Source organism: Ciconia boyciana, chromosome 5 (assembly GCF_034638445.1).
Source record: "Ciconia boyciana chromosome 5, ASM3463844v1, whole genome shotgun sequence".
Taxonomy (NCBI): Eukaryota; Metazoa; Chordata; class Aves; order Ciconiiformes; family Ciconiidae; genus Ciconia; species Ciconia boyciana.
The window spans coordinates 63049550-63074158 of record NC_132938.1 but is presented as its reverse complement, the minus strand read 5'-3'; the positions used below and the strand labels follow the sequence as shown (position 1 = coordinate 63074158).

Sequence of the window (24609 nt, the reverse complement as noted above, 5' to 3'; positions counted from 1 at the left end):
GATGCTGGATTAATGCCTTGTCCTAATCTCCTTTTATTTGCAAATATCCAGCTCCTTGCAGATGGCTCTGAACAACAAAAAGCATACACAGCCTGCCCCTGGGGAAAATTAGGTTGTTTGTGGCCACTGCTGGCTGCGTTATAATCCCTGCTGGCAATTTCTTCTTTTGTCACCAGAGCGAGGGTTCAGTCACACTTTGAAGGCGTAGCACGGCGAGGTGGTATTGGAAGCAGCACCCCTTTGGGTTCTGAAGCAGGGTGGTGAAAAGAGAAAGAAGAGGACTTTCTTTAGAAAGCAGGAGGTTGTGTTTTTTCTTCTGATCATCCTTTCACCAATGCCATGACAAGGGGGTCAGGACAACCAGCTCATGTGAGCATCTCTCCTTGTAGCATGAGATGCCTTCCCGTGGCAGTGGGCTGACTCTCGAGCTAATTTCAAGCCAGACTGTCAGTTCTCCATCTCAACTGCTGTCCCCAGGCTTAGCTGGTGTGCGGCAAGGCAGTGCTCATTTGTGACTTTATCCTCAACTTGTCAGAGTGTGATATGAGAAATCAAATTTGACGTGATGAATTAAGGGCAGGGCTGGGCAATAACTACTCTTGTGAAAGGTGGGGGGAAAAGCTGCTTATCAGGAGATAATTAATCATGACAATCAAATGATCAGATTAATTTTTGTGGCCTGGCTGTGTCTCAAAGACTGCCAACAGAAAAATGCAAGAAGCTTCCAATAAAGAATAGGTGTTGCAGCGGGAGAGATGAGCCTGAGGTACTGCGTGTGAGCAGAGGTACTGGGTGGTACTGTTAAAATTTGTACCACTAGCTACGTGGCAAGAAGATCTTACTGTAGATGTCAATGTCATGTTGTTAGCCCAAAGTGAACTGCTTTTTTGACTCGCTATCTAAGAAGGCAGGAAACTGCAGAAGGTAATTAGCCACCAATGATACATCACTAGGGTACCCGAGCCAGCTTTCTGGATGCTGTCTAGGTAATCTAGGAGCCAGGCTGTTTGTTTTTCTTTCTTTTTTTTTTTTACGTGGGGAATTTCTGGGCTTTAAAAGAGATTTCCTTTCTTCCTATCCCTTTGATGACACTGCTGCCTGTGAGGCTGGGGTGCCAGCTCTGCCTGCAGGCCAGTCCCGGGGCACTGAAGCTCTCAGACCAGGACATGGAGGTGAGCCCTAAGCAGAAAACTGCAGTGGCCACAGATAATTTAGGAGACAATCTGATATCTTTGCCTTTGGAGTTAGCAAAGTCCCTCAGACCTTCAGTTTGTGGCTGCATGCCTGTCAGGGCTGGTAGCTCCACTAAAAATAATCGAAAGTTAGGCTTCTCCATTGCTTGAACACCTTTAAAGGTGGGATTAGTTAGGAAAATTGTTCCTGTAGCAGCTTAAATTGTATTGGAAGTCTGTGAAGCACAAACATCCTAGTGCTGTAAATTGTAATTATAATTGCAGTGTGAGACCTACTTTTGATCAAGTCTACCATGGCAGCAATAGCAGTGAAGCCATGGCAGGACAGGGCTCCCTTGTCACTCTTTCCGGCACTTGAGTCAGGTTGATTAAACATACTGCGGGTATGTCGACATGTGTTAGTTGCACCTTTGACAGAAATATGAATGTGCCTCGAGGGTCCTGCATTTTTGTAAGTAAGGGTTTATCTTATTTAAAGCCTAGAAATCGAAACAAGTTGTGTGCATATATTTTCCCCCTTACAAGCTGACAAAATCAGCCCAATATATGGGTCCTGTCCTAAATCCTCTGCCATCAGTGGATGCTCCACCAGGTACGGGCAGTGACGGGACAGAGTCTGACTCTGGAGAGGAAATGGCTGTCTTCTAAAGCAGTGCTTTCAATTTAGCCTTTGCTTTGTTTTCCCCTTTTCTCCTTTGTTAGAAACTTTTGTTCTGTAATTGTATTGACATTTGCAAATGTTTTTTGGGTGCAATCTGTAGGAGAGAAGCTCAGCCAGATGTGCTCTCGTACACATGTACCCCTCTAGCTAGATCGTCTGAGTCATCTGGGTCTCTAGTGCATGTCTTTTGTCTATGCTGGGCCCTCTGACTTTTAGGGCAGGAAGGCTGTTTTGTTAAATAAAGAATTAAATTAAATTTGCTGTTTCCAGATGGCAGTTAAGAGATGTCCAGGGTTTGTGTCATGACATTTTGTTCTGTTGTAACTGCTTCCTCATGCTGTTGCTTTCCAATCCTCTCATCTTTTCATGGCAGGCTGCTGCAGGTGGCTCTGCCCAGGTGTAGCATCTCAGGCAGCTGACTTGAGGATCCTCTTGAAAGAAATGTGGTTTTTGCAGTGTTTAACAGCCTGAACTTATCTCAACTTCACTGAACCCACTGTTTAAAATATTGTGTTTCTCTACCTTTCCTGACACATCTCCACCACTTACTCTCTGTCTCTGAATTCAGGATGTTAAAGGAGGCTTTGCATGTGAATGTACTCCTTGGAAGGAGATTAGATTTTTTTGTTTGGTTATAGGGCATTTTGTAGATTTGTGCAGTGGAGGTTGAATCCCCAGGAGAAAAAGAGATGCAGTATAGTTTGAAAGGGCATTGATATTTTGCTATTAGGTCCTGCTGGTTTCGAGTGTTGAGACACATCCCTGGGTAGCAAGAATATCGCAAACCATGTTGCATGTTGTCAAAGCGGGAGAAAAAATTGAGCTTTGGAAGACTGTGCATGCACCTGCTGCAGAGTGCAGGGTCTAGTCCCTTACTGAGGCCAGCTGATGGCGTGTAAGTGGATTTTGGGTGGTTTGGGGAGCAGAGGAGGCCTACCTTGTCCCCCAAGCCAGCTGGGGTGATGGCAGGATGGGGATTGTCCCATGGGGCTTGTCCCTAGATGAGCAGTGGCAATTTGCTGCAGGGCCAGCCATGGGCTGCAGCCACATGAGCACTGTTGCTCGAGCAGCCATTGTATTTGTTGCTGTCTGTGGGAGCATGTCTGGAAGGGATCGCTGCAGGCCAACCCTTGCCACTTTGGTGCAATCCCAGCTTTGCCTGTCCCAATGCTTTTCTGGTATTCCTGCTGAGGGGTGCATGCAACGTACTGACTGATGCTTAGGAAAAGTGCCTTGGCACTGTTTTTTTGGGTTGTTTTTTTTTTTTTTGGTTTTTTTTTTTTTTTTTTTTAGCAAACTGCCAGTGTCTGATAATACCAAGGGAGATAAATCTGTAGTTTGGTACAATGGATCAAGGCAGTGCTGCCTGCTCGAAGAATAATGCTGTCTCTAAAGCACATGGAGGAGGATTAACCGGTTTTCCAGCAACCTGCTGCCATCTGTGCAAACCATTTCCTAAAATATGCTGGTAAATGCCTGTGGGAAGAGCCGCGACTCTGGTTGTGTTTGCAAGCCGGTACATTAGTCATTGGTCCTGTCTGCAAGGTTAGAAATCGGCAGCCCAGGTGGAAAGACAGAGATAGGAGCAGGGCAGGTACAGAGTGTATGCATGGGGTAACGCCGACTCTTTGGAAGTGGTGGGGAAGGAGAGGTGGTGAGTGCCAGAGAATTGGGAGGTTTGGAGTCCTTGCTGAGCAGGGATGCCTCCCAGAGCATCAGTGTTATTAAGCAGAGATTGGCCATCTTCAAGCAGTGCAGTGGCAGTGTTATTATTAAATGATCTCTGTAGAGATGAGAGGCTGTTTTTTCTACAAATTCACTTTGAGCCAGATCCTGTGGTCTCCGCTTGCGTTCAGCAACTTGGTTTTCTGAATCCCATGGGCTTTGGTGAGAGCTATTGTGTGCTAAACCCTGCTCAGCTTGAATATTGGTGGAATAATCTGGTTTTATTACCCCAAGTGTTATATTAAAACTCTGTAATTAAAAGGGGGAGAGGGATCTTCAAAGCATTCTCCTTTTCATATTGCTATCTCGCTCAAGAAATGTATCTTTCCAAGAGAAGCCTTAGCACTGAAGTGTCATCTCCACAGAAGGAAAAACAAATACCGACTCTAACATAAGCTCCATTCTTCCTTGAGGCCTGTGAGATAGCAGCATAATATGTGACATTTAACATCAGCCTTTTCTAAAGGCTTCCGGATAATTGTGAAGGGTCCCTTTGTTCAGACCAGTTGCTTTTCACAGCTCTTCTGCAAAAACTCTCGAGGGGGGAGGATCAAGAGCAAGAAACCCTCCCCTCTGGTATGGGAAACACTGCATTAAGAGGTCCATTTTTAGCATTTGTCTTACCTCAAAATTGATAAGGTTTCAGCTGTCTTGCTCATTTTCTTTCCTTTTTGCTAGAAACTGGTGGATTCATGACCATGAATTCAAAGCTGCTATACTGATACTTGCCATACTTGAAATGAGTTGGGACTGTGAAGAGCCCAGTCCTGCAAAATGATCCATTATTCTGATGACCTCTCCTCATGTGAAAGCAGGGTTAGTCACTATAGTTCATTTGGCATCCTGCCATCAGCTGTCACTTGTTTTATACAGAAATTTTGAGCTCTTTGAGGTAGAAAGTGTCATTCTGGCTACTTGAAGTTATACCGCCTGGGGCAGCAGGACTCTGAGCCATGGCTGAAGTCTTAATTTGACTGAAATTATTCCAGGGAAAACATTTTGATTTACAACTGGAAGGCCCGAAAAATAAAAAAAATCTTTCAATCATGGTAAACCAGTTATCTTTTGATGGTCCCAATTCCTTTTCTGAAAGATCAGGGAGTCAGTTTGAGGCTTATAAGTAAACTAGAATCTACTCTCCATTAGAAGTGACCTTAAACCAAACATACAAGTTTTAGCGGTGTAAGTGCTGAGAAGCACAAGTATGTCAGGGTAGCCGGACAAGGCCATATCATGGGTGAATTGCAGAGGCATAAGCAAAACACATGGTCCCAAATCCCAGCTCCTTGCCTTGCCCCACAGTCCATGCAACTTCTCATCACCAAGCAAGGTAAGAAGAAGGCTTTACTTCCATTGGAATATGACAAGCAGCTCAATTTGGTGTGAAGTTTAACTTAGAGAAAGAGAGTTTGAAGCTTGCATGTGCTTACTGGTTTGGGATCGTGTGCCCTTGCTATTCCCTCAGAGAGTGCTGAATTGCTGCTCTGAATGCTTTGCATGAACGTCAGGTCTTGGGTTGAGACTGTACAAAATCATCCATTTACATCTGGCTTCAAGTCAAAGTCATAAATACTTCTCTGGCACCGTGAGAGAAAGGCGAGGGGGTTATCCCAATTCACAGCCCTCATTGGGATGGTGCTGACACTTCCCTGAACTTTTCTTGGGGGCTCAAGCTGAATTTCAGATTCATGGTGAAACCTGAATGCAGGTCAGCACAGTGCTGCCTCAGAGACAGTAACAAAAACCCTTGCTTGGTGCTATTTATAATCTTTTAATTTGTATTCTGGCCTGCTGAGCTCTCTGGGGGGCTGAAATAATGGTGACCGTAACTCAGCCCCCAAGAATGAACCATTTCCAGCAGGGTCGCTCTCTTCTGTAGCTATTGAGTCCAAATTAAACGATCCCGTTGACCTGTCTTTCCCCCTCTCAGAGGGGCCTTATAACATGGCACAAACACAGGCAGTGCTTTTAACAACCCGACCAGCACAAGTAGGAAGAAATTTGGTGTAGTTGTGCTTCCCCTTGAAAGGTTCCCAAAGCCGAGGGTCTGGCGGCACCTCTTGCTCCACAGACTGTTTCGTTCAAATCGATAGGATCTTGGCAGCACGTGTGTTGCGAGGGCCTTAAAAATGGAGCAGAAGTACTGGAAGGTAATCTGAATGAGGAGTAAACTCAAAGCAAGGTGACTGTGGAGTAAGGGGAGCTGTAATCTAGTAGGTTACTTGAGAGACGGTGATTTCGTCTGTTGCCTGCCACAAGTCCCTTAACTTTTCCTGTGTTTCCATCTTCAAAACCATTGTGTGCCTTGCTGGCTTGTTTTATAATATGCAATTCATGGAGAATTATTTGCCTGGCATTTTTGATTTTGCTATTACAGATTTTTACAGCTAGGAGAGACCGTTAGATCATCCATTTTAACCTCTAGCATCTCACAATTTTTTTTGTTTTCCAAGGTGCTTCTCTCTGGATCCCTGTAGCCTGAGTTTTAGGTAGTAGTAAGTATTGCTGTTATCTGTACCCTTGCTTGTACTCAAGAATATGTTGTTATAACTCTTAGATATCTCTCAACAAAGCCATGTCAAGGCACCCTTTCCCTCTTCTCCCCTTAGCATGGCCTCCAACAGTCCCTGTGCAAGGAACACGTCTGAGGGTGGGCAGTGCTGGGGTCTTGCTTCTCTGGCCATCATCCCTGTACTTCTTACAAATAGTCTTCATGTGTATGTTTTTGTTTGGTTGTGTTTTTTCTTCTCCCCTCATCTTTGGTGTTGAACCTTCAGTGCTTTAATTGAGGTGCTTTGTCCACTAATTGCTCAGGGCTGCTTTTGGTCCTGTAGTTACTTGCAGCAAAACGCAAACTTTTTGGATGCATGGGACCTACGGCAGCACTGTGTGCCTGCTCCGAGTACTCATCTTCTCTCCCAAGTGACTTTTAAATGTGATATTATACTGTTGGTTTTGTTTTTTTTTAATAATGAGGTGCATGGCTGTTATTTAGAACTGGTTTTTTATACATTGTGAATCTATAATATTTTTATAAAGCACTTTTATTAGTAGTAATATACACAGGCTGCAGCTGACTGATGGCTGGATACGTGTGAGCTGTCTGCTTCTCATCCAAGTAACCAAAATAAGCTGGGGGAGGAAGCAGAGTTGCAGAGCAGGGAAGGGGACTGATATAGGATTTTGCACCACTCTTGCCAAGTGTAGTTCTTGATTCAGAAATTTAAGGCGTGCTTTTTCATGGAGGCTGTACCTGCAGCTAGATACCTGATTCATGGGCAAATTACTGTGAGATACCCTGTGCCAGTGCATCATGGTCTACGGGCACACATTTGCTGTTGTCCTGCAGAGAATATGAAATAATTTGGGATAGCTTGTTCTCCTTTGAGAGCTATGTCCTGCTTACCGTGGAATTAAGCGTGTGCACAGATTTACTAGGGAATGCGATACAAGATAACCTGTTTCAGAACACAGTATTTGGGACAGTGCAGTGCTAATGGTTGGTTTATAGGCATATTGCTGTCACGGGCAGAGTTGTCCTTCTGCTTGCAGGCCATTTCTAGTGTTATTTTGGCCTGAGTCCCACAGTCTTCCTTTAATTATGGTAGAAGCACTTTGGTCTCAGGAAATAGGGCTTTTTATTGTTAAAATTTATTATTCTAATTAAAAAACTATGATGGCCAAGACAAAGTTAATGTTTCGTGTTAGCAGCTAGGCATCAGTTCCCCATTTATTCATATCCATCAGTACTTCTCTATTGTGGCAGAGTGCAGTTTGGATGAGGTCGTAACACAGCACTTGAAAATGATGAAAGAACGTCTACTCAGGCTAAATCCTTGCCTGTCTGAGGCAGTTTTGTGGTACTTGGGTGTATTGGCTGTTTCGCCTTTTACGCAGTTTAATGAGCTGCTTCTTAAGAGAGCAGAGGGTTCCTCTGGCTTTGTTGCGGAAGCTCAGTCTCCCTTTGTCGTACGCTCGCAAGAGAGGACAGCGGCTGGGGAGAAGTTGTGCCTTTACACGCAGAAGCGGTGTCTGCTGGTGGCGGGAGCCACTGAAAATGGCTGTTCAGAATTGCTTCTTCTAGCAGTTTCATTGTGAAACTCTCTGTATTTGGTATCTTTCTTGAAATCTCAGCTCCTTCAGTCCTGTTACTGCATGAGAATTGGAGCTTCAGATTTGGTCTCTGAGCTGTGGACTGAACCAAAAAAAAGATCAGACAGCTCCCTGGTAAGGGGCAACATCTCCCCTTCTTCTCCAAACCTGAAAAACTTAAAAGGTCAAGAACAATCCAGCCAGTCTTTAAGGGGGGTGTGTGTGTGTGTATATCTTTTTCTCCTTTAAAAATTTCCCTATTTTTGAGGCAAAGAACAGTAATATTAGAGAGCAATGGTCTGAAAACCAGAAGCAAATTAGGTGCATAAGGGAATAGCACTGTGGAGAAAGAACAGGGTAACATAGGCTGCATTTGCCCCACCATTTTTTTTTTTAATTTTTTTTTTTTTTGGCCCAGCGTCAGGCACGGAGGTGCCAGCTCCTGGAACCTGGCCCTTTGATACTGCAAATTCTTTTTGTTCCTGTCCTGTGTTCATGCTTCTCTGTGCTGGTATATAAGCAGGTGAGTGGAGGTATTGCAGCAGATAAAAAAAGGTAAGTCGTGAAATTTGGTCTTGCATTTGTTACTCAGTTGTTCCTGTGTTAGGTGCAATATATGTTGGGTTCCTTTAAACCTGTGTTAAAGTAATAGGAGCTTAAAAAAAAAATCATGCATGTATACATGCATGCTGTTTACTGTTGGTCAGTAAACCCCAGGGAGAGGAGTTTCATCATCTGCTGGCTGAGAATTTAAAACCAACAAATCCCTCCCCTGCGGAGATAAAGCCCTTGTGAACAGTTCATTATCATAGTCTCTGTTTTGCTCTTAAGTTCTTCTTCCCTTCAGAGAAGCACCTGTTTAACAACCCTCTTGTGTCAAGGGCCTTGGGAAAATCACTGCATGTTTATGGGCTGTGCAGGCTGGCAGTCGGGAGGAGAGAGATGGGTCTATATGTGCATGCTGTTGCTCAGTGTGTTGCTGACCATCCCCTCTGGCTGCTGAAGTGAGCTACTATGGGAGGTGACATGTTATTTCCCACCTCCGTGCTAACCAAGAGCATCACCATGTGGGGCAGTGGGATGGCAGCTTTTGCTTGCTTGCTGTATCTGCCTCCTCACAGGTGGCTGGGATTTACGTTCTGGGGGGAATAAGCGTGGCCTTTTGCACAGGCAAAAAAGAAAAATGTGTGCTTGACCTGCATTGCAGTGGTGCCTGGCAGTTGGCTTTTTCAGCTAATGCTTTGATGTGTATTTTCAGAGTGGCTGTGACACTGTGAATGAGGGACAGTGACTGACCTGAATTTTGGTGGAAAAAACAGGCAGGCAGTTTCATCAAGTGCCAGAAGAAATAGATGATAGACTGGCAAATGATGTTTTATCTTGAGAACCACACAGCTCTTGTTTCCCTGAACTGCTAGCATGGTTTCCAGTTGTTTTTGCCCTCCACTGTAAATGATAAACTCTTCCAAGGAGGGGGGCAATCATTTCTATGTTGTAGAAAGTGCCAAGATACATTGGTACTTATATAAAGAATAGATGCTTCTCTCTCTCTCTCTCTCTCTCTCTCTTGGGTGTCTTCCTACCCCTCTTACTTAGTGAAAGCTGTTTCAACAGAAGCATCCTTTTTATTGCAGTCTTCTACAGCCATACTTGGACTGGGTAAAAGTTTATAACCCTTTAACAGTGATTGGGTGAAGATACTGGATAGGTTACTATGCTGAAGAACAGCCTCTTTGCATAGAATCATTTAGGTTGGAAAAGACCTTTAAGATCATCAAGTCCAACTGTTAACCTAGCACTGTCAAGTCCACCGCTAAACCATGTCCCTAAGCGCCATGTCTACATGTCTTTTAAGTACCTCCAGGGACAGTGACTCAACCACTTCCCTGGGCAGCCTGTTCCAATGCTTGATAACCCTTTCAGTAAAGAAACTTTTCCTAATATCCAATCTAACCCTCCCCTGGTGCAACTTGAGGCCATTTCCTCTCGTCCTATTGCTTGTTACCTGGGAGAAGAGACCGACCCCCACCTCTCTACAACCTCCTTTCAGGTAGTTGTAGAGAGCAATAAGGTCTCCCCTCAGCCTCCTTTTCTCCAGGATAAACAACCCCAGTTCCCTCAGCTGCTCTTCATAAGACTTGTGCTCTAGGCCCCTCACCAGCTTTGTTGCCCTTCTTTGGACACACTCCAGCACCTCAATGTCTTTCTTGTGGTGAGGGGCCCAAAACTGAGCACAGTATTTGAGGTGCGGCCTCACCAGTGCTGAGTACAGGGGCACGATCACTTCCCTAGTCCTGCTGGCCGCACTATTTCTGATACAAGCCAGGATGCTGTTGACCTTCTTGGCCACCTGGGCACACTGCTGGCTCATATTCAGGTGGCTGTCAACCAACACCCCCAGGTCCTTCTCTGCTGGGCAGCTTTCCAGCCGCTCTTCCCCAAGCCTGTAGCGTCGCATGGGGTTGTTGTGACCCAAGTGCAGGACCCAGCATTTAGCCTTGTTGAATCTCGTACAATTGGCCTCAGCCCATCAGTCCAGCCTGTCCAGATTGTAGTTATGTTGGTAGCAAACCTCAGGAAAATGCTACCAGCTCCCTCCCCTTTTGCCAACTTACTCCGTCACCTGTTTTCTGAGATTTCTCTGTTGTGAGTAGTGTTGCAAGGTTCCCTCTAGAACATTCCTTCCCAGGGGAAAGGGATAGTTAACGTCTCCCTTCTCCTGTGTCTCTGTCCGAATGTCTATGATTTCACTATTGAAATCTATCCAGTGCTCAGGTGAAGACAATGCCAGGGTAGCTTCCCCTCAGCTTCACATCGGTTGCAGTTGGATGAAGCTGACTTCGTTTTGTATCTCTGATGCTCCTCCAAACAGTGTGACAAGTTTTGGGCTTCATGCCCATCTGTGAACTGAATTCTCACTTCAGGTTTCATCTCCAGCTTGTGAGACTGCAGATTCGTACGGCCGATGGCTACTCCTCCACAGGAAGTGTTGCTTACAAGATGCAAACTCCAAAAGCAGATTTACTATTGAAAGAGATTTTCTAAATGATTGAGTCTTCCAATTTTGTTTTCTTGTTTCCAAGATCCACGTGGGCATTTAATGCTCTCCCTAGTCCACAGGAAATGACCTCCACGTTGAATCAAAGGACATCTCATGGGAGCTCTGTCTCTGTGAAATACTGCTGGAAAGTGAATAGCTTCTGTGGTGTGTTTTGTTTTCTTATCACAGCATGCACATCCAAGTCCCTCTTTAAAAAAGAGGGAGTGTTTTTGTTGTACTTGTTCAAGTGCTCCAAACTTCCCCTTTCTCTGAATGCAGAGAAAGAAGCTTCTCTTTGGTGTAGCAGCATGTTTTTGCTTGTGTAGCTGTGCATCCCTGTGACATCCAGCCTGGTCCAGTGTCATACGTGGGTGTGCAAACCTATACAGAGCCTGCCTGGCTATGGAGAGGGCTTCCATTCATCTCCTTTTCTGCTGCTGTCACTTTTAGTTGTGTTCTGCCTTTGTAGGTTTTGCTTAATGTTTGGTATTTCAGGCTAAGAACCTTGCCTTTTAATCAGGCTGCAAATCACTTGGTACTTTTTGAGAACTATGTAATAGTGATTTGCTGTCAACCTCTCAAAGCTGCAAAGAAAGTTGAAATAAATTCTTACCGGAACAAAGGGTGATCACCTTTTGATGAATAAACTCACAGGCAGTTAACATAGAAACTATAATGTCTCCAGACATCTGTCCTCTCCCTTTTGCCAGCTCTCCATATGGCACAGAGTTTTTAGGCAGAGAGTAAAAAGGAAGTCCCCCATGAAATGTGTTGCTGTGTTTCATGGGACCATTCCCTACCCAGCCACTGCCATGATCCAACCCTGAAACTGGCCCCCATACATGCAGAATAAGGTGGTGCTTCTTCATAACCAAAGCCCTGCAGGGCTTCAGAGCCCAGAAGGTACCTGCTGTCACAGCAGCATTCAACGCTCTGCAAAAGATAAAACTGCTCATGAGCACAACTTCATTGTAAGGAAGATTTTTGCCACTCATGGAGGGAGGGTGCGTTGTGGAGGACAGTTAGGATCTTCTGGGTAGGAAGACAGCTGTTGTCATGCAGAGAGAGCACTGGGGATATTTATCGATGTATTTTCCTTGTAGTTTTGGAGCTTAGGCAGCCAGATAGTCTGAAGACTGATGCGGGGTACACTGTGCCTTGAACCCACTACCTCTTCAGGAAGAAAAACAGTTTTGAAAGTGGCTTTTGCTTTAAATTTCTATATTCTTGGTACGCAGCAGGAAGGAAGTTTTTAAAAAATCTAGAACTAGCCAGGAAAGAAAATTGGTAGTTGATACGATGGAGGGAGAGGGAGGGAGGAGAGAAAAATAAATAAATAAAAGCTTCCTTGTTGTTTATTTTTAGTCACTAGCATAGAAGAAAAGTTGTCTCTGACATGCTCTTGCTTGGATGACTTTTGTCATGAGTTTCTCAGGGGATGATGGAGAAAACTAGTCAGAATACGTCTGCATCTGTGTTACCCACTTGCGGTTGCAACAAATGTGAGAGTTGTTCTGTATGTGACTTCCCTCTCTCATTTCCTTAGATCCTGAGCAGCAAAGAGGTTGCCAGATTGTTTGATAAATGGTTCCAGGATAACCTGGTCACAAGGATTTTGTGAGCTCTCGAGGATTAAGAGCTGGGATATAAACATCTGCTGCTTTTGTGAATTGGCTTCATCATCTTCTTGTGGCAGCAAGTTCCCTGACTTAGGTGGGACGGGGGGAATTTCTTCAAGATGTTTTGATTTACTGCTTTTTAACACTGCTGCATGACCCTTGATCTCATCTGGGGGAATATCAGTGCCCAGGCTACCTGAATCTCTTTGCACATTGTGACTGAGCCCCTTCACTGTTGCTTTGGAAATGCTTTTGGATGTGCTTCCATCGTACACAGGATGTATGGATGCAGAGTATTTCTAGTTGGTCCTGCTTTGGCGAGCCTGAATCATTGGTTTCCTTTGCACTGCTGGGATAAGGAGACTGGATTTGTGCTGAGTTTTGTAGAAGTGAGGAGGCTTCTCGCTAGCATGCAATGTGTTCCCCCTTTTGAGATTGTAAAACTGCTTGTTAAATTATTGCCAACTAGTAACTAAAGGGGTGGTCGAGATTTAGTAGGCAACTCTGTGTTTGTGGCCCTAAACAATGTGTTGGTTTTACACTGACTTTTACAATATGAAAAGAAAGTATTCACCTGCTGATAAGGAAATTAAAGCACTGGGGGGTGGGGTGGGGAAGAAGCAAAGGAGCACAGGAGTAGAAATAGGGGCAAGAAAAGGGAAACAAATGACTGCTGGCTGCATTGTAACTCTACTTTCTGACCCAAACTTTCTGTATGTCCAAATGTCTGGAGTCCTTTCATATGTCTTTGAATAGGTCAGCAGTATTATAGGTCAAAATCCAAAAGATTGTTTTATTCAGCTGGGAGGGGGAAGCATTTGAATCATGAGACTTTGAGCACAGCTCATTAGTGCAGGAGAGGGGATAAAATAAATTGGGGGAGCCATTAACAACAATGATTAAAATGTATCATAGTGGTACCATAATTGGTACCTCAGCTGAGTGAGAAGTGAAGTACTCCAAGCCAGTTGTATTAAGTGTTCATTTCTGAGAGGCTGACAAAGATTTATGGCTTCTTTTCTATAAGTCCCATTTAGTCTTTGTAGCACTACATCTTTTACTGATGCGCATAAGAAACAGTTACTGTTAATGGCTGGACCGTTTCTCTGAAGGGTATATTTAAAATCTGATTATTTTGGAGGAGAGGGGAAAGCGTTGCAGGCCTTTGGGCTATGTTTTGCAAAGGCCGCATTGTTTTTGGAGTACTTCTGTAGGTGTTGGTTGACTTCGTAAATGCAGTCTGACCTCTTCACCTGGTGAAGGACAGTAGCCATGTTCTCACCATGCTTTTTGGCCTGCTGGGGCACTTCAGGGCTCCCTGATGGCTTCAAGGCACTCTATCTCAGATAACAAGTCTTCTGCAAACCATTATTCCTGCCTGCCTGGCCTTAAAGCTGTGTTAGCAATTTAATGGCCTCTTGGTACGCCTAATACAGCCTGGATTGGGGTCTGAAAGCAGCATTAGGGACCTGTGTCTCCTCTCCCAGGTGGCTGGGAGCCTTGGCACTGGTTTCCATGGAGGGGCACCAGAGAGGACAACTGTTTTGTGCTGTGGGTGTGGGATGGGGCTGCTGAAGAAATCGTGCCTGGTTGCTGTGGGGCTGCTGGGCCCTGCCAGCGGGTCATGGTGGGGCCTGAGGTGGGGGGGAGGAGAATTGCTGCTTGAGGGCCATCAAAGTAAGGCCTTAGGATCAGGGGTTGCCATGGGGCCCAGGGATCCTGGTGGTGGGGCCTTGGGAGGAGTCCGTGGGGCAGGCCCCATACCACCTAGGGGTGATGGGCACCAAAGAGCGGGTCTGAGTGCCCTGACCCCACCAGGGCCTCTACCCACTCTGTCCCCCACGAGGGGAGGAAGCAGGACTGGGTGTGGTGGCCTCAGTGACTGGGCAGGGCTTCCTCTGAGATGCCGCTCTGGAGGTGTGTGGGACCCGTGCAGCCCCTTCCTACCCCTGCCGCTTCTGCCAAAACCCCCAAATCTCTGACTTGTTAAAGAAATCCCTTTGGAGGCCTCTGACACAACATTGCAGGCAAGCATCCTCTCCAGCACTCTATGGGGATGCAGTCTGTGGTAGGAAAGCACTAGTAAGGAAGGTAGCCCTTCATGTTTCAGGCTACTTTTGAAAACAATTTTAAATAAGAGCAAAAATGATTAAAATTTTGTATGAAAAATTGTATGTATGTACGATATATATGTATGCAACTTGCATATATTTTTCAGAAGGAGAGGTACGCTTTATCTGTCAGTACTTGCTGCTGCTGTGTTCTTTGAACTTGTAATCTTCCTAAACATCTCCTGACCTTTGTAGCTGTCTAGCTGGTATTTATTGTTTTACTGATGTGTTTATCCCCTAGCTCTTTTCTAATCCTGCCCCGGTTTTCACCCTGAGATGAGGGGAACAGTGGGGAGGGAGGGGAAGGTAAGTGTGTCCTCAGAAGCCTTTCACCTGGCTGGGAAGGAAGATGGGGACATGCAAGTCTCCAGTGGTCAACAGGCTTTTCTACCTCTGGATGCACATTAAAATAAGCCCATGCATTAATTTTACCTGGTTTTGTCCCCGCATAGTGATGTGCTTTGTCTGCACTCCCGTGTACTCAGCAGGAGCAGTTGTCAGTCAGACAGAGCGTGTCACGAACCCAACCAGGTAGCCTTGCTCAGTTGCCTGAGGTTGTCATAACTAAGTGTTCAGCCTGATAATCCAGAGCAGAATAAATTAAAAAACAATTTTTGCTGTTAATGTATTTTGACGAGCATATAATGCAGAACATGCTACCAAGGGTTTTTGTAATGATCTAAGTGTGACTTCAGGTTTTGAGGAAGTATTAATTAGGAGTTTTGGTCTCTGGTTTTCCATTTTGCAAGGTGATAGAAATGTTTCAGAAGGTGAAGAAAACATCATGGAAATACAGCTTTACAGAATCAATAGGTTCACGTTGCTGCTCGTTTGGTTAGTGGCTTACCAATATTGGCCTTGAACAGTATTGATTTAGTTTTCTCACTGTCACTACAGCATAGCTTTGCTTTACACCACAGAGATACAAGTTGCATGTTTTCAGTTCACAGTGATTTTCATGCAGGCTGCCTTTGGAATTGCTAGCCTCATGGACACAATTATCGGCTTTGTGAAGATGAGCTCTCGCTTTGTTGGTTATCCCTGCAATTGTTTGTCCTGCCTCTGATAACCATGCTGTGGTGTTCTTGATTATTCCTTTTTGCCCTTTTGCTTAACATGGGAAAACCTTTCCAGATGCTGTTTGGTTAAGAAGACAGAGGAACATGTTTTAAGGGTTGGGGCTTGCTGTATTTCACAGGAACTTTGCCAATTTAAATTACAGTGATGATATGTAGAGATGCTGAAGGGCTATGAGGAGGGCTCAGTTCTGGTATAGTCTTGAAGTGTGGACTGCAGGTTATGTGACAGTGGCTTCATTAAATAGGGTGAACCAGTCTGACACTTTCACTGAAACTGGATAAAATCCTGCTGCTGACTGGAAGATTAGTGTTCAAAAATTAATCAAAGGTGCTGGCTGTTTTTGCAAGGAAAGGTAGCGTAATGCTGTGGAGAGGAAGGCACAAGGAAGTCCTATGGATCAAAAGTACGATGCCAACTAATTCAGGATTCACCCTCTTTTCTTCTTTCTTCTCCCCCCCCCCCCCCCCCCTTCTTCTCACAACCCTGAGCTTTAATTCCAGTTATTCCTGACATGAGCTTTTTAGGTCTATAGTGTTCGCTTGGACATTGCTGCCATGCTTGGTAGGGAAGACTCTGACGCTGCCTCTCCAGTATCAGTTACTTGTAGATGAGAATAGCAAGACCCGGATTAGGTCAGAGAAAGATCAGTGGAAGAACACTTCAGTCTCGCAACTCGGTTCTTTGAAAGCTAAACATTAGTGAATGCATTTCAAGGCAGGTAGGAAACTAAAGTACGTAGAGAGAGCTGAAATGCAAGGGAATCTCGCAGAGGAAAGTGCTTGAACTGATTGTGTGGCACTTGAGGATGGCAATGCTGGAACGTGCTTTGCGCTCTCACTTCTCTTCCCTAATCTCCACCTTTTTGCCTCAGTAATGCTGAAGTTGATAGGGATGCACAAAAGAGCACGTTGCATTCATCCTTACTGCTGGTATCAGCGAGTTTGCTACCAGGGAGCAGACCCACTGTTTGACCAGCTGTTCTGGTTTAATTGTGGCTAACTTCTAATTACTCAGTAAGGAGAATATAATTCTAGGGAGATCTGTGTTTTCAACTACTCTCCACCCATTAGCTTTCAGCGATGGGCTGGTCTGTACTTCTCCCCTCAGTCTTGTTTTTACCTACAGGAATGAAAGGCTGGGACTCATGGCAGCATTTATGGGGAAGAAGGCAGTGGGTTTGAGACTGAGCCCAGCGGGACAGAGGTTCTGGGTATTTAAGAAGTGAAGGATATAGAAGTGGAAGTATATTTGGTAGCAGGAAAAAGCGCACTTGAAAATGTACATGCATTTTGCATTCAAGGAGGATGGGGGAAAAAGGACTTGCCCTTTTGCTGAGGGAAGCATAACAGAAATATGATGGGGAATCAGGGACATGGAGGGCCTTCCAGCACCAGCCTTCATTTGTAGAAGGTTCTGGTTCTCCTGGTTCTCCTCTCATCTCATAGTAGGCTGCCCCGTGGTCTGACCATTTTATGCAACAGTTATCTGAGTCATCACATTGCATGCATCTTCTCCATTGAGTAGAGAGAAAATTACTTTAAGTTACTGGCAATTTTGATGAGAAAAAAAAATCCAGGGAGTACTATTTTCTCCAGCAAATTGACTTTTTTTTTCTCAAAATCATGTATCAGCCAGAATGTTTCAACACAACTGAAATCTTTTCTGTTAAGAGCACCTTAGTTTCTTAAAATGAACTGCCATGAAGTGAAACAACATCAGAAAAAGTAGTTCCTAACTGGTTAATAGGAAAAACTAATTTCAAAAATATTGAAATTGATAATTTGATTATTTTCAGGAAAACATAAAATTCAGAAAAAAATCAGAAATATGTCATTTGGATCAGCAATGCTGGGTTAACAGCAAATCTATACCTTCTGTTGTTCTGGACGAGAGTTTACATAATTCCAGTTCTCAAGGAAGAGTTGAAAGTAACTTTTCCAGGATATCCATGATACACGCAGGTTGGCTGAGAAGTTCCTGCTGTAACCCAGTCATGTAAGCCGAGGGCCTCTGGTGCCTCAGAGTTAAATTCAGCTCCGCTGCTGGGTAACCCGGGATTATTTCCTTGCCTCCGAGATGATTAACTCCTTCCTCTTCAGGTGATGTGGCTTGTAAAGACTTCAGGCTTGTAAAAGCACCTAATTTTCTTGTGTTTGGAGCAGACTGTGTTTGTCTCAAAATGGGATGGTTTTTAAAAAGAAGGGCAGTTGTAAAAGGGAAGGAAATTCCTGGAAGTTTCCCAACCTGATTTCCATGAAAAGGCATTTTTGTTTCCTGGTGTCAGTATGTGACTGTGGCACTCAACAAGACTCCTCATGGGCAAAAAACCTCAACCTCTGACATTAGTGGACTTCTCTTTGCCAAGCATTGCTGTCTCTCTCTAGCTGGGACTGAAGCTGTGAGGAGGTGCTTGTTTGGAGTATGCCCCCCCCCTTCACTCTGCTGATCCGAGCCCCACATCAGTGGTTTTAATTCCTAATGTAGGAGGAAGAAATCAAGCATAAACTTCTTGATAAAGTTCTGATAGCAAACTGTGTCCTGCTTGGGCTCTCCCTACTCTCTCACCCTAAAGCTATCTACAGCCTGAAATCTACTGGCATGTAATGCTTTGGCTTTATACACGTAGATTTCTGAAGCGTTTGAAGCTAAACTGTTCCTGGTGATCGCATCCAATTTACAAATGCTATTTCTGTTTTCTTCCGTAATGAGACAGCCCTGGCTGGGATCTGGCTCTGTGGGCTTGTGTATGATACACTGCTGAATTATACTGGCTGCATTTGCACTGAACGTATGCTTTGCGTAAAGGCAGTGTTAAATTGTGTGGTCAGAAGGGACACTGATGCCAGGAAGCAACCTACCCCTTCTTGCCCTCAGAAGACATGCTCAGGTCTTCACTCCCTATTTCTATTACTGTCTAGGCAAAGCCTGAATGGAAAAAAGTGTTACTTTGGAGATAATTAATTTTAGGTATTGCTCTTTTTGTTGACGGTCATTTTGAATCAACAGAAGGTCTTGACCTTCCTCTTAGCTGAAATAGTTTTCTTTCAATTCAGACATTGCCTCTTTGGGGTCTGTTTGCCTTGGAAGTGAAACTTATGTAAATGTAAGGTAAGCAGTGGATGAAAGAATCTTAATGTTAGATTTTTAGCCATCAGTTGGCTCTGTTACTTCTGATAGATTTCCCATCACAGGCGATCTGTGTTCTTGCTTGCTCAGATCCACAGTGGTGCCAAGTGCTAAACAATGACGCTGTCTATCTTTCTGCACAATTTGCCAATTTTGGTTACTTTTCAAGCCCAGTGTTCCCGCTTTACCCTTGTGAATCTCCCTTACAGGGAGAACAAAATGAACAAGGGAGTGATTGCTTTAGCAAAATGTTTAGGGCTGATTTCTTTTTGTTGTTTATCCCCTTGTTTTATAAACTAGAGTGCTTACTCCTCTTACAGTAAAATAAGTCAAAGTAAAGATGTAGTAAAAAGTTGTTGTTTGTTGTTTACTGTGAATGGTTTTTCAGATAATTGAATGAAATACTTTATTGCAGTTCCACGTTGAGCTATGACCTTAAATAACAAAGGTTTTACTTGCTGCTTGCTAGGCTTAGGGTGATGTTTTCAAAGGCCCTCTCTTGGTTGTGCTTCTTCCTACAGAAATCAGTGGGATTTTGCCAGTGTCCTCAGATGAGCTAGCATTAGAGCAGTGCTTTTGAAACCCTCTCCTGCAGAGGATAAGAAATGTGGTCTTCCTTTCACAGGGAACATTCCAGGAGATACCAAAATTCTCCGTCCTCCCCTCAAATTTATCTTGCATATCAAACATAGCTACATTTTGGTATTTATAGAGTCCCTTGCAAAATATCACAAGAGACAGGCCCATACATCAGATTAATTATCTTGCCTTATAGTTACCAGAGGTGCTTAATTTCTTCTTTGGAATTGAATGTGATTTCTACAATTAAATGTTTCTCCTCGACTACTGAGACATCTTGCTTTTCTAGGTGAAGCGCTGCATTAAGAGTAAAATCAGAAGTGGACTTGCATACTTTATATGTACCACCACAAATAAAGGTGTTACTGCAAATTTTACAACTGTTATACTTAGGGTATATGGAAATGAGACTGGTTCCATTATTTCTAAGGAAACAGTAAACTGAGTAATGAAGTTCATTGCAGAGTCTCAGTGGTACAGCCATCCCATTTCAGTCTGACTGTATTTGATCATATTTGATTTTGCAAGATGCCTGTGACTGAACTACACATTTACATTGTTTTCTTGATTATTTTAAGTTCAATGTGTATTTAAAAATGTAAAATGTTACAGATGTTCATTGCTTCAGTTTGGCAAACTACAAATGAGAGCGTTGTTGTTGAATATAGTTGCTCCAGTCCTGCAATAATTTATCTAAAAGATTAACTTCAATCCCTTAATTTCAGGGGAAGTCAGGTAGGAGTAGGTTTATTTGGGGAAAAAGGCACTGAGAAAGTTTCAGGGGTTTGGGGGTCTGTCCCCTCTTCCCCCCCATGATGCTGCCTCATTTTCTGGGACTTTAGACGACCTTATGTTGTAAGGACTGTCTTCAGTTTTCCTGTGGATTTTTTAGTGACTGTTACTACATAATAGGCCATTAAGAAATGTGTTTAATTTGAGGCTTACCGAGGCAGGCACATTTTGGATTGGCAAGTTTCAAAACAGCTGTATTTTCTCTTTTGGCTGGTTGCTACTGATCCTCAGCTATGAGGCATGAAAATAGGGCAAGTGTCTCGCATTCCTTACTCAGCTGCCCAAGATAATTCTCTTAAAAAGCACGTTTGTCCTGATTGTCCTCACAATTAATTTCTGCAAGAAAGCACTCAGGGAATTAATTAATTTTAGCCTTTCACCCACCCAAACGTTTTATTGTTTAGAAACTTTATAGTACCCTTTAAAAAGCACACATGCTTACTGGAGTTAGTGGCTTTTCTTTTGCAAAAAGCAAGTGTTTTGACTTTAAAAATACCTTTTGCAAGAATTAGGGGGCCAGTCTTTTTGGAGAAGAACGGGTCACCACATGGGTCTTGGCAATGCCAGGTCGCAGTGTAAGAGCAGAGGCTGCAGCTGGGTGCTCCTGGTGAAAATTCCAGCTGGGTTTAAATGTTCTGTTTAGTTAAGATCCCTTTTGTAGTTTCAGCTGGAAATATCTGGCCTTTGTTTCACTTCAAAAGGGAAAAGAGAAGTGTATGTGATCCATGTTATATAAATATTTTATCCATCCAGAGTTTCTAGTATAAAATGTTTCCTTTGTAGTACCAAGAGAAGCGTTGACTTTCAGCTGGAGTGCAGTGGCAACTTCGGATTGCAAATAGCTGTTGTGTATAGTTGTATGATGCTCCTCATCAGGAAGGAGACCAAATAAGTTGCAGTCTGTCAGCTTGTGTTTGAGGAGGGATTGTTGGCTTGGGGTGACACCAGTGTACCTTCACACACAGCTGAGCCCTCATGTTTTCACTGGACAGGGGTTTAGCAACACTTTATACAAGACTGGCTATAGTCTTGTCCTCCAGTGTTGTGAATGCAGTAAGAGGGATGCTGAGGATATTACCTCATTTCCCTAAGGTTCGATGGGAGCTTTGCTATCCAGTTTGCTAATTGAGCTTCAGTGCTGAAGTAGTAGCTTGGGAAGAGACTGGGTTCACTGCTAACCTAAAAGATCTCCAGAGTACCCCTTTGCAGAGGGACAAAGCTAAGGCAACTGCAAATTACTGGGGGGCGGGAAATATTTTTGTCAGAGATTGGACTGGGTTCAGTTGCTCTCATTGGAAGGGCTGCTTCTGTAGAGAGTAAGGAAATACTGAGTATTTACCACATCCTATTGAATTCAGCTGGAAATAGTCCACTTAACTGGCTGAAGCTTGGTTTCAGAGTTGAAGGGCAATCACCAGCTTCTATCTCTCTACACCTCTATTCTCTGCAAAAGAGTGTTTTCCTCCCATTCTTTGTTGATTGGTTAATATGAGGGAGGAAAGGGGAAGGAGGAGTAAAGCTGTGTTTTACTGTGAGAATGCCCAGGACCTTTCATAACTGGGCTTTGGGTTAGATGGTGACCTCTGTTAGGAGGTTATAAATAATAACAAAACTATCTGTGCAGAAAATTACTGCAATAATTATCTCCTTTTTTTTTTTTTTTCCTCCAAAGATCAAAGAGGCTGGACTCTTGATTAATGTGCAACAGAAGTCATTAACCTGGTAAAATGGGGAAAAACAGGCTCTTTGTTATTACTGCACAGACATTTGCTGTAGGGAACTGTAAATTCTTTTTGTTCTGTTATTTGGCCTATTGCTTTTTCTGTTATTCCTGTGTATGTAGCTCATTGGAAAATACCACACCTAGAAATTTAGATGCAACATTTATTCTTCTGCATGCAGATCTCTTACTTTTGTATGATGCAAAATGCTGCTGCTGTGTTACTGTCTTGCTTTTCCAGTCAGTCTATGGACTGGCTTTGCCTCACTTCCCTGCTCTTTCTGTACTACATCAAGTTCTACTTTTCTCCTAGCAACCCACTGGGCTGCTCTATTGTCTCTGGGTCTAAGAAGAATGGGGTTTTTTTTCATTGTAGATATGAATGCTTAAGGTTGACTGCTTATGTTGAAAAATGAGACAGAGTTTCTCACCTGCTAATACTAATTTTTTTGAGACTGCCCACAAAAGAACAAATTCTAGCTAAGATTTCTCCAACACAGCAAGGTCAGGAGTTTTTCATAGATTTTACTTCTATCCAGACTCTTTCTTAATTTGCATCATTTGGTTGAATAATGTAACCCTCCTAATATTTTCCAAGCCACTTACACTTAACTAATCACTTACACTTATCTTCAGCATAAACCTCATTGATTTTATTTCTCATTGAAAACATCAGTAGTAGCAAACATGATCCTATTGGCTCACAGTCTATTAGAAATAAAATTATATTGAATGTCTTGTGGGGTGTGAAGAGGTTAAGTCAAGGAGAGTCGTCTGAGAAAGTCCTCCTGGTGTAAAACATAAATCTGGTTTATATTTAAAGTACATGTCACCCACCAGCCAAAAATAGCAATGATTATTAAAACCCAATTTGCTGCTAAACATTAATAGACATTTATTACATCATAACAGATCTGAAAGACAATTAAACTTAACTTTTTCCTAGATAACTGTCTTGTAAAAATGTGTTATTCACGTGGCTTTTGCCATTAATCTCATTTGCCAGCAATTTTTGTTTTGTTTGATAGTGTACACATGTGCATAGAGTTGTATGTATAGGTGATCTCTTGTTACTCTAATTCTTTCAAGAGCAGTACATTTTAAACGGGAAAAGCGATTAACCTTGCTTATACTGCCTGTTGATTTCCTAATCAGCACGAAAAGTTAAGGAAATTACATTTTCTTAGTGCAAAACAAGTAATACCTGTTACCATCCATTTGAGAAAGGAATAGTAAGCACGAGTAGAATAAAAGGGCACTGGAGACACATTTTACAGATAGGAAGTAGATCACAGCTTTGCTGCCGTTTTCACTGCAATTGCTCGGTCAAGTGGTACTCTTTCCCTCTTTTATTACTGCACATAGTTATACATGTGAGTAGTGACTGGAGCTGGAGTAAGTCAAAGGCTGAGGAAATCCAGCATTGTCAAAAGTACTGCTTCCTATGACAACTGCAGTTGTGACCCTGGTATTTCGGTTCATGCGTTGCTGTCTGTCAGGTCCCTGCTGCTGCGGGCCCTGTGAAACAAGCCATTGTAGAAGCCAGGCTTTCTGCTTCAGCTCAGCAGTGCTCAATTCTCTGTAGATGTTGATGTCTTTAACTTTGCTATTTAACCTTCATATCCAAAGAGCTGTGGGGCCAACTGGGCTGTGGAGGAGTGTGCCAAGAGGTGGGCAGTCCCTTTCCCCCTTTTCTGAATTGCAGGGCGCACAAAAAATAGTTCACCATCATCTTTGCAAGTAAGATTCTTCTCTGGCATATGCCACTTCTGGGGAGCAAACAGCTCTGAAAGCCTGTGCACCATCCTCCTGTTCCTAGCTGATGTATGGGGAGATGGAACCCACCCATATGGGCTTTGGGCTGTGTCCTGATGAGCTGCAGAAATGGCCCCCACCTGCATTCCCCTATGCTCCCCAGGAAGAAAATCCACCCCCAAAACCTGATCTTGCTGTGATGGCAGATTGCACTGAACTCTTTTCTCCTTCTATATCTGCAGCTGCTGGACAATTTTGGGCAATGTAAGTAAAAGAGGTCCTTTCCTGCCAGGAAGAGGAAAGGAAGAAAATTAGAGATGTTATGAAGGAGACAGAGAGAGCAGGGAGAGATAGGGTGGATAAATGAATATTGAAAATTACTTTAAAGGCTGCATCCAGAGGATAATACTCCAATACTTTAGGAGTATTTCTCCTCTGGTCCTAATATCACACTTCACTTAAAGGTGTGCTATTTGAACTCTCCTGGAATTTTGTGTCATTTCCGTTGGCTAATTTTCTCCCTGGAGGCTGTCACTTCCTCAGGTTAAAGCAAGACGCAGTGCAGAATCTGTGCCATCACAATTACAGCCATGGTAAGACACTTGAATAAATGGGGCTGATATGTAAAGGAGAGGTGATGCCTCAAAACACAAGCTCTGCGAATGGTAGCAAAAGGAAGTTAAAATTATGCTGACCCTGGTAATAAGCTTGTCTCCATCTTCAGTGCATGCACCATGCATGTTTTATTTGTCACAGAATAATTGCCAAAGGCTCTATGGAATGCAAATAAGCATTACGAGAGTATTGTGAAACCCAAGCTTTCAACTTCATGAATGATTCACAGAAAAAATTGAGATTTGATCAAAAGTCATGCGAATTTCAAATCAAATAAATATGTTATGTTTATTTACTACCAGTTTACTAAGCCTCTGAGGTGCATTTCGGTCCTATTTTTCAGCTTTTCTCTGTAAGGAGAAATTTACTTGAGAAGAAAGCTGAAATTTTCATTATTGCAAGGAGCTGCCACATACTGAAATGCAGTGCAGTTTTGCAATGAAATCATAACTGTTGGAAATACTATGTGTTGCCTATGTATTATTTTCCGTCTATAAAGAT

At 43.4% G+C, this 24609-nt stretch overlaps 1 protein-coding gene across 1 annotated transcript in view; it reads left to right on the top strand.

The window, feature by feature from the left end:
• Positions 1-24609, top strand: part of ADGRL3 (adhesion G protein-coupled receptor L3) — a 516059-nt gene that overhangs the window by 147600 nt on the left and 343850 nt on the right. The gene's annotated exons all lie outside the window — the stretch shown is intronic.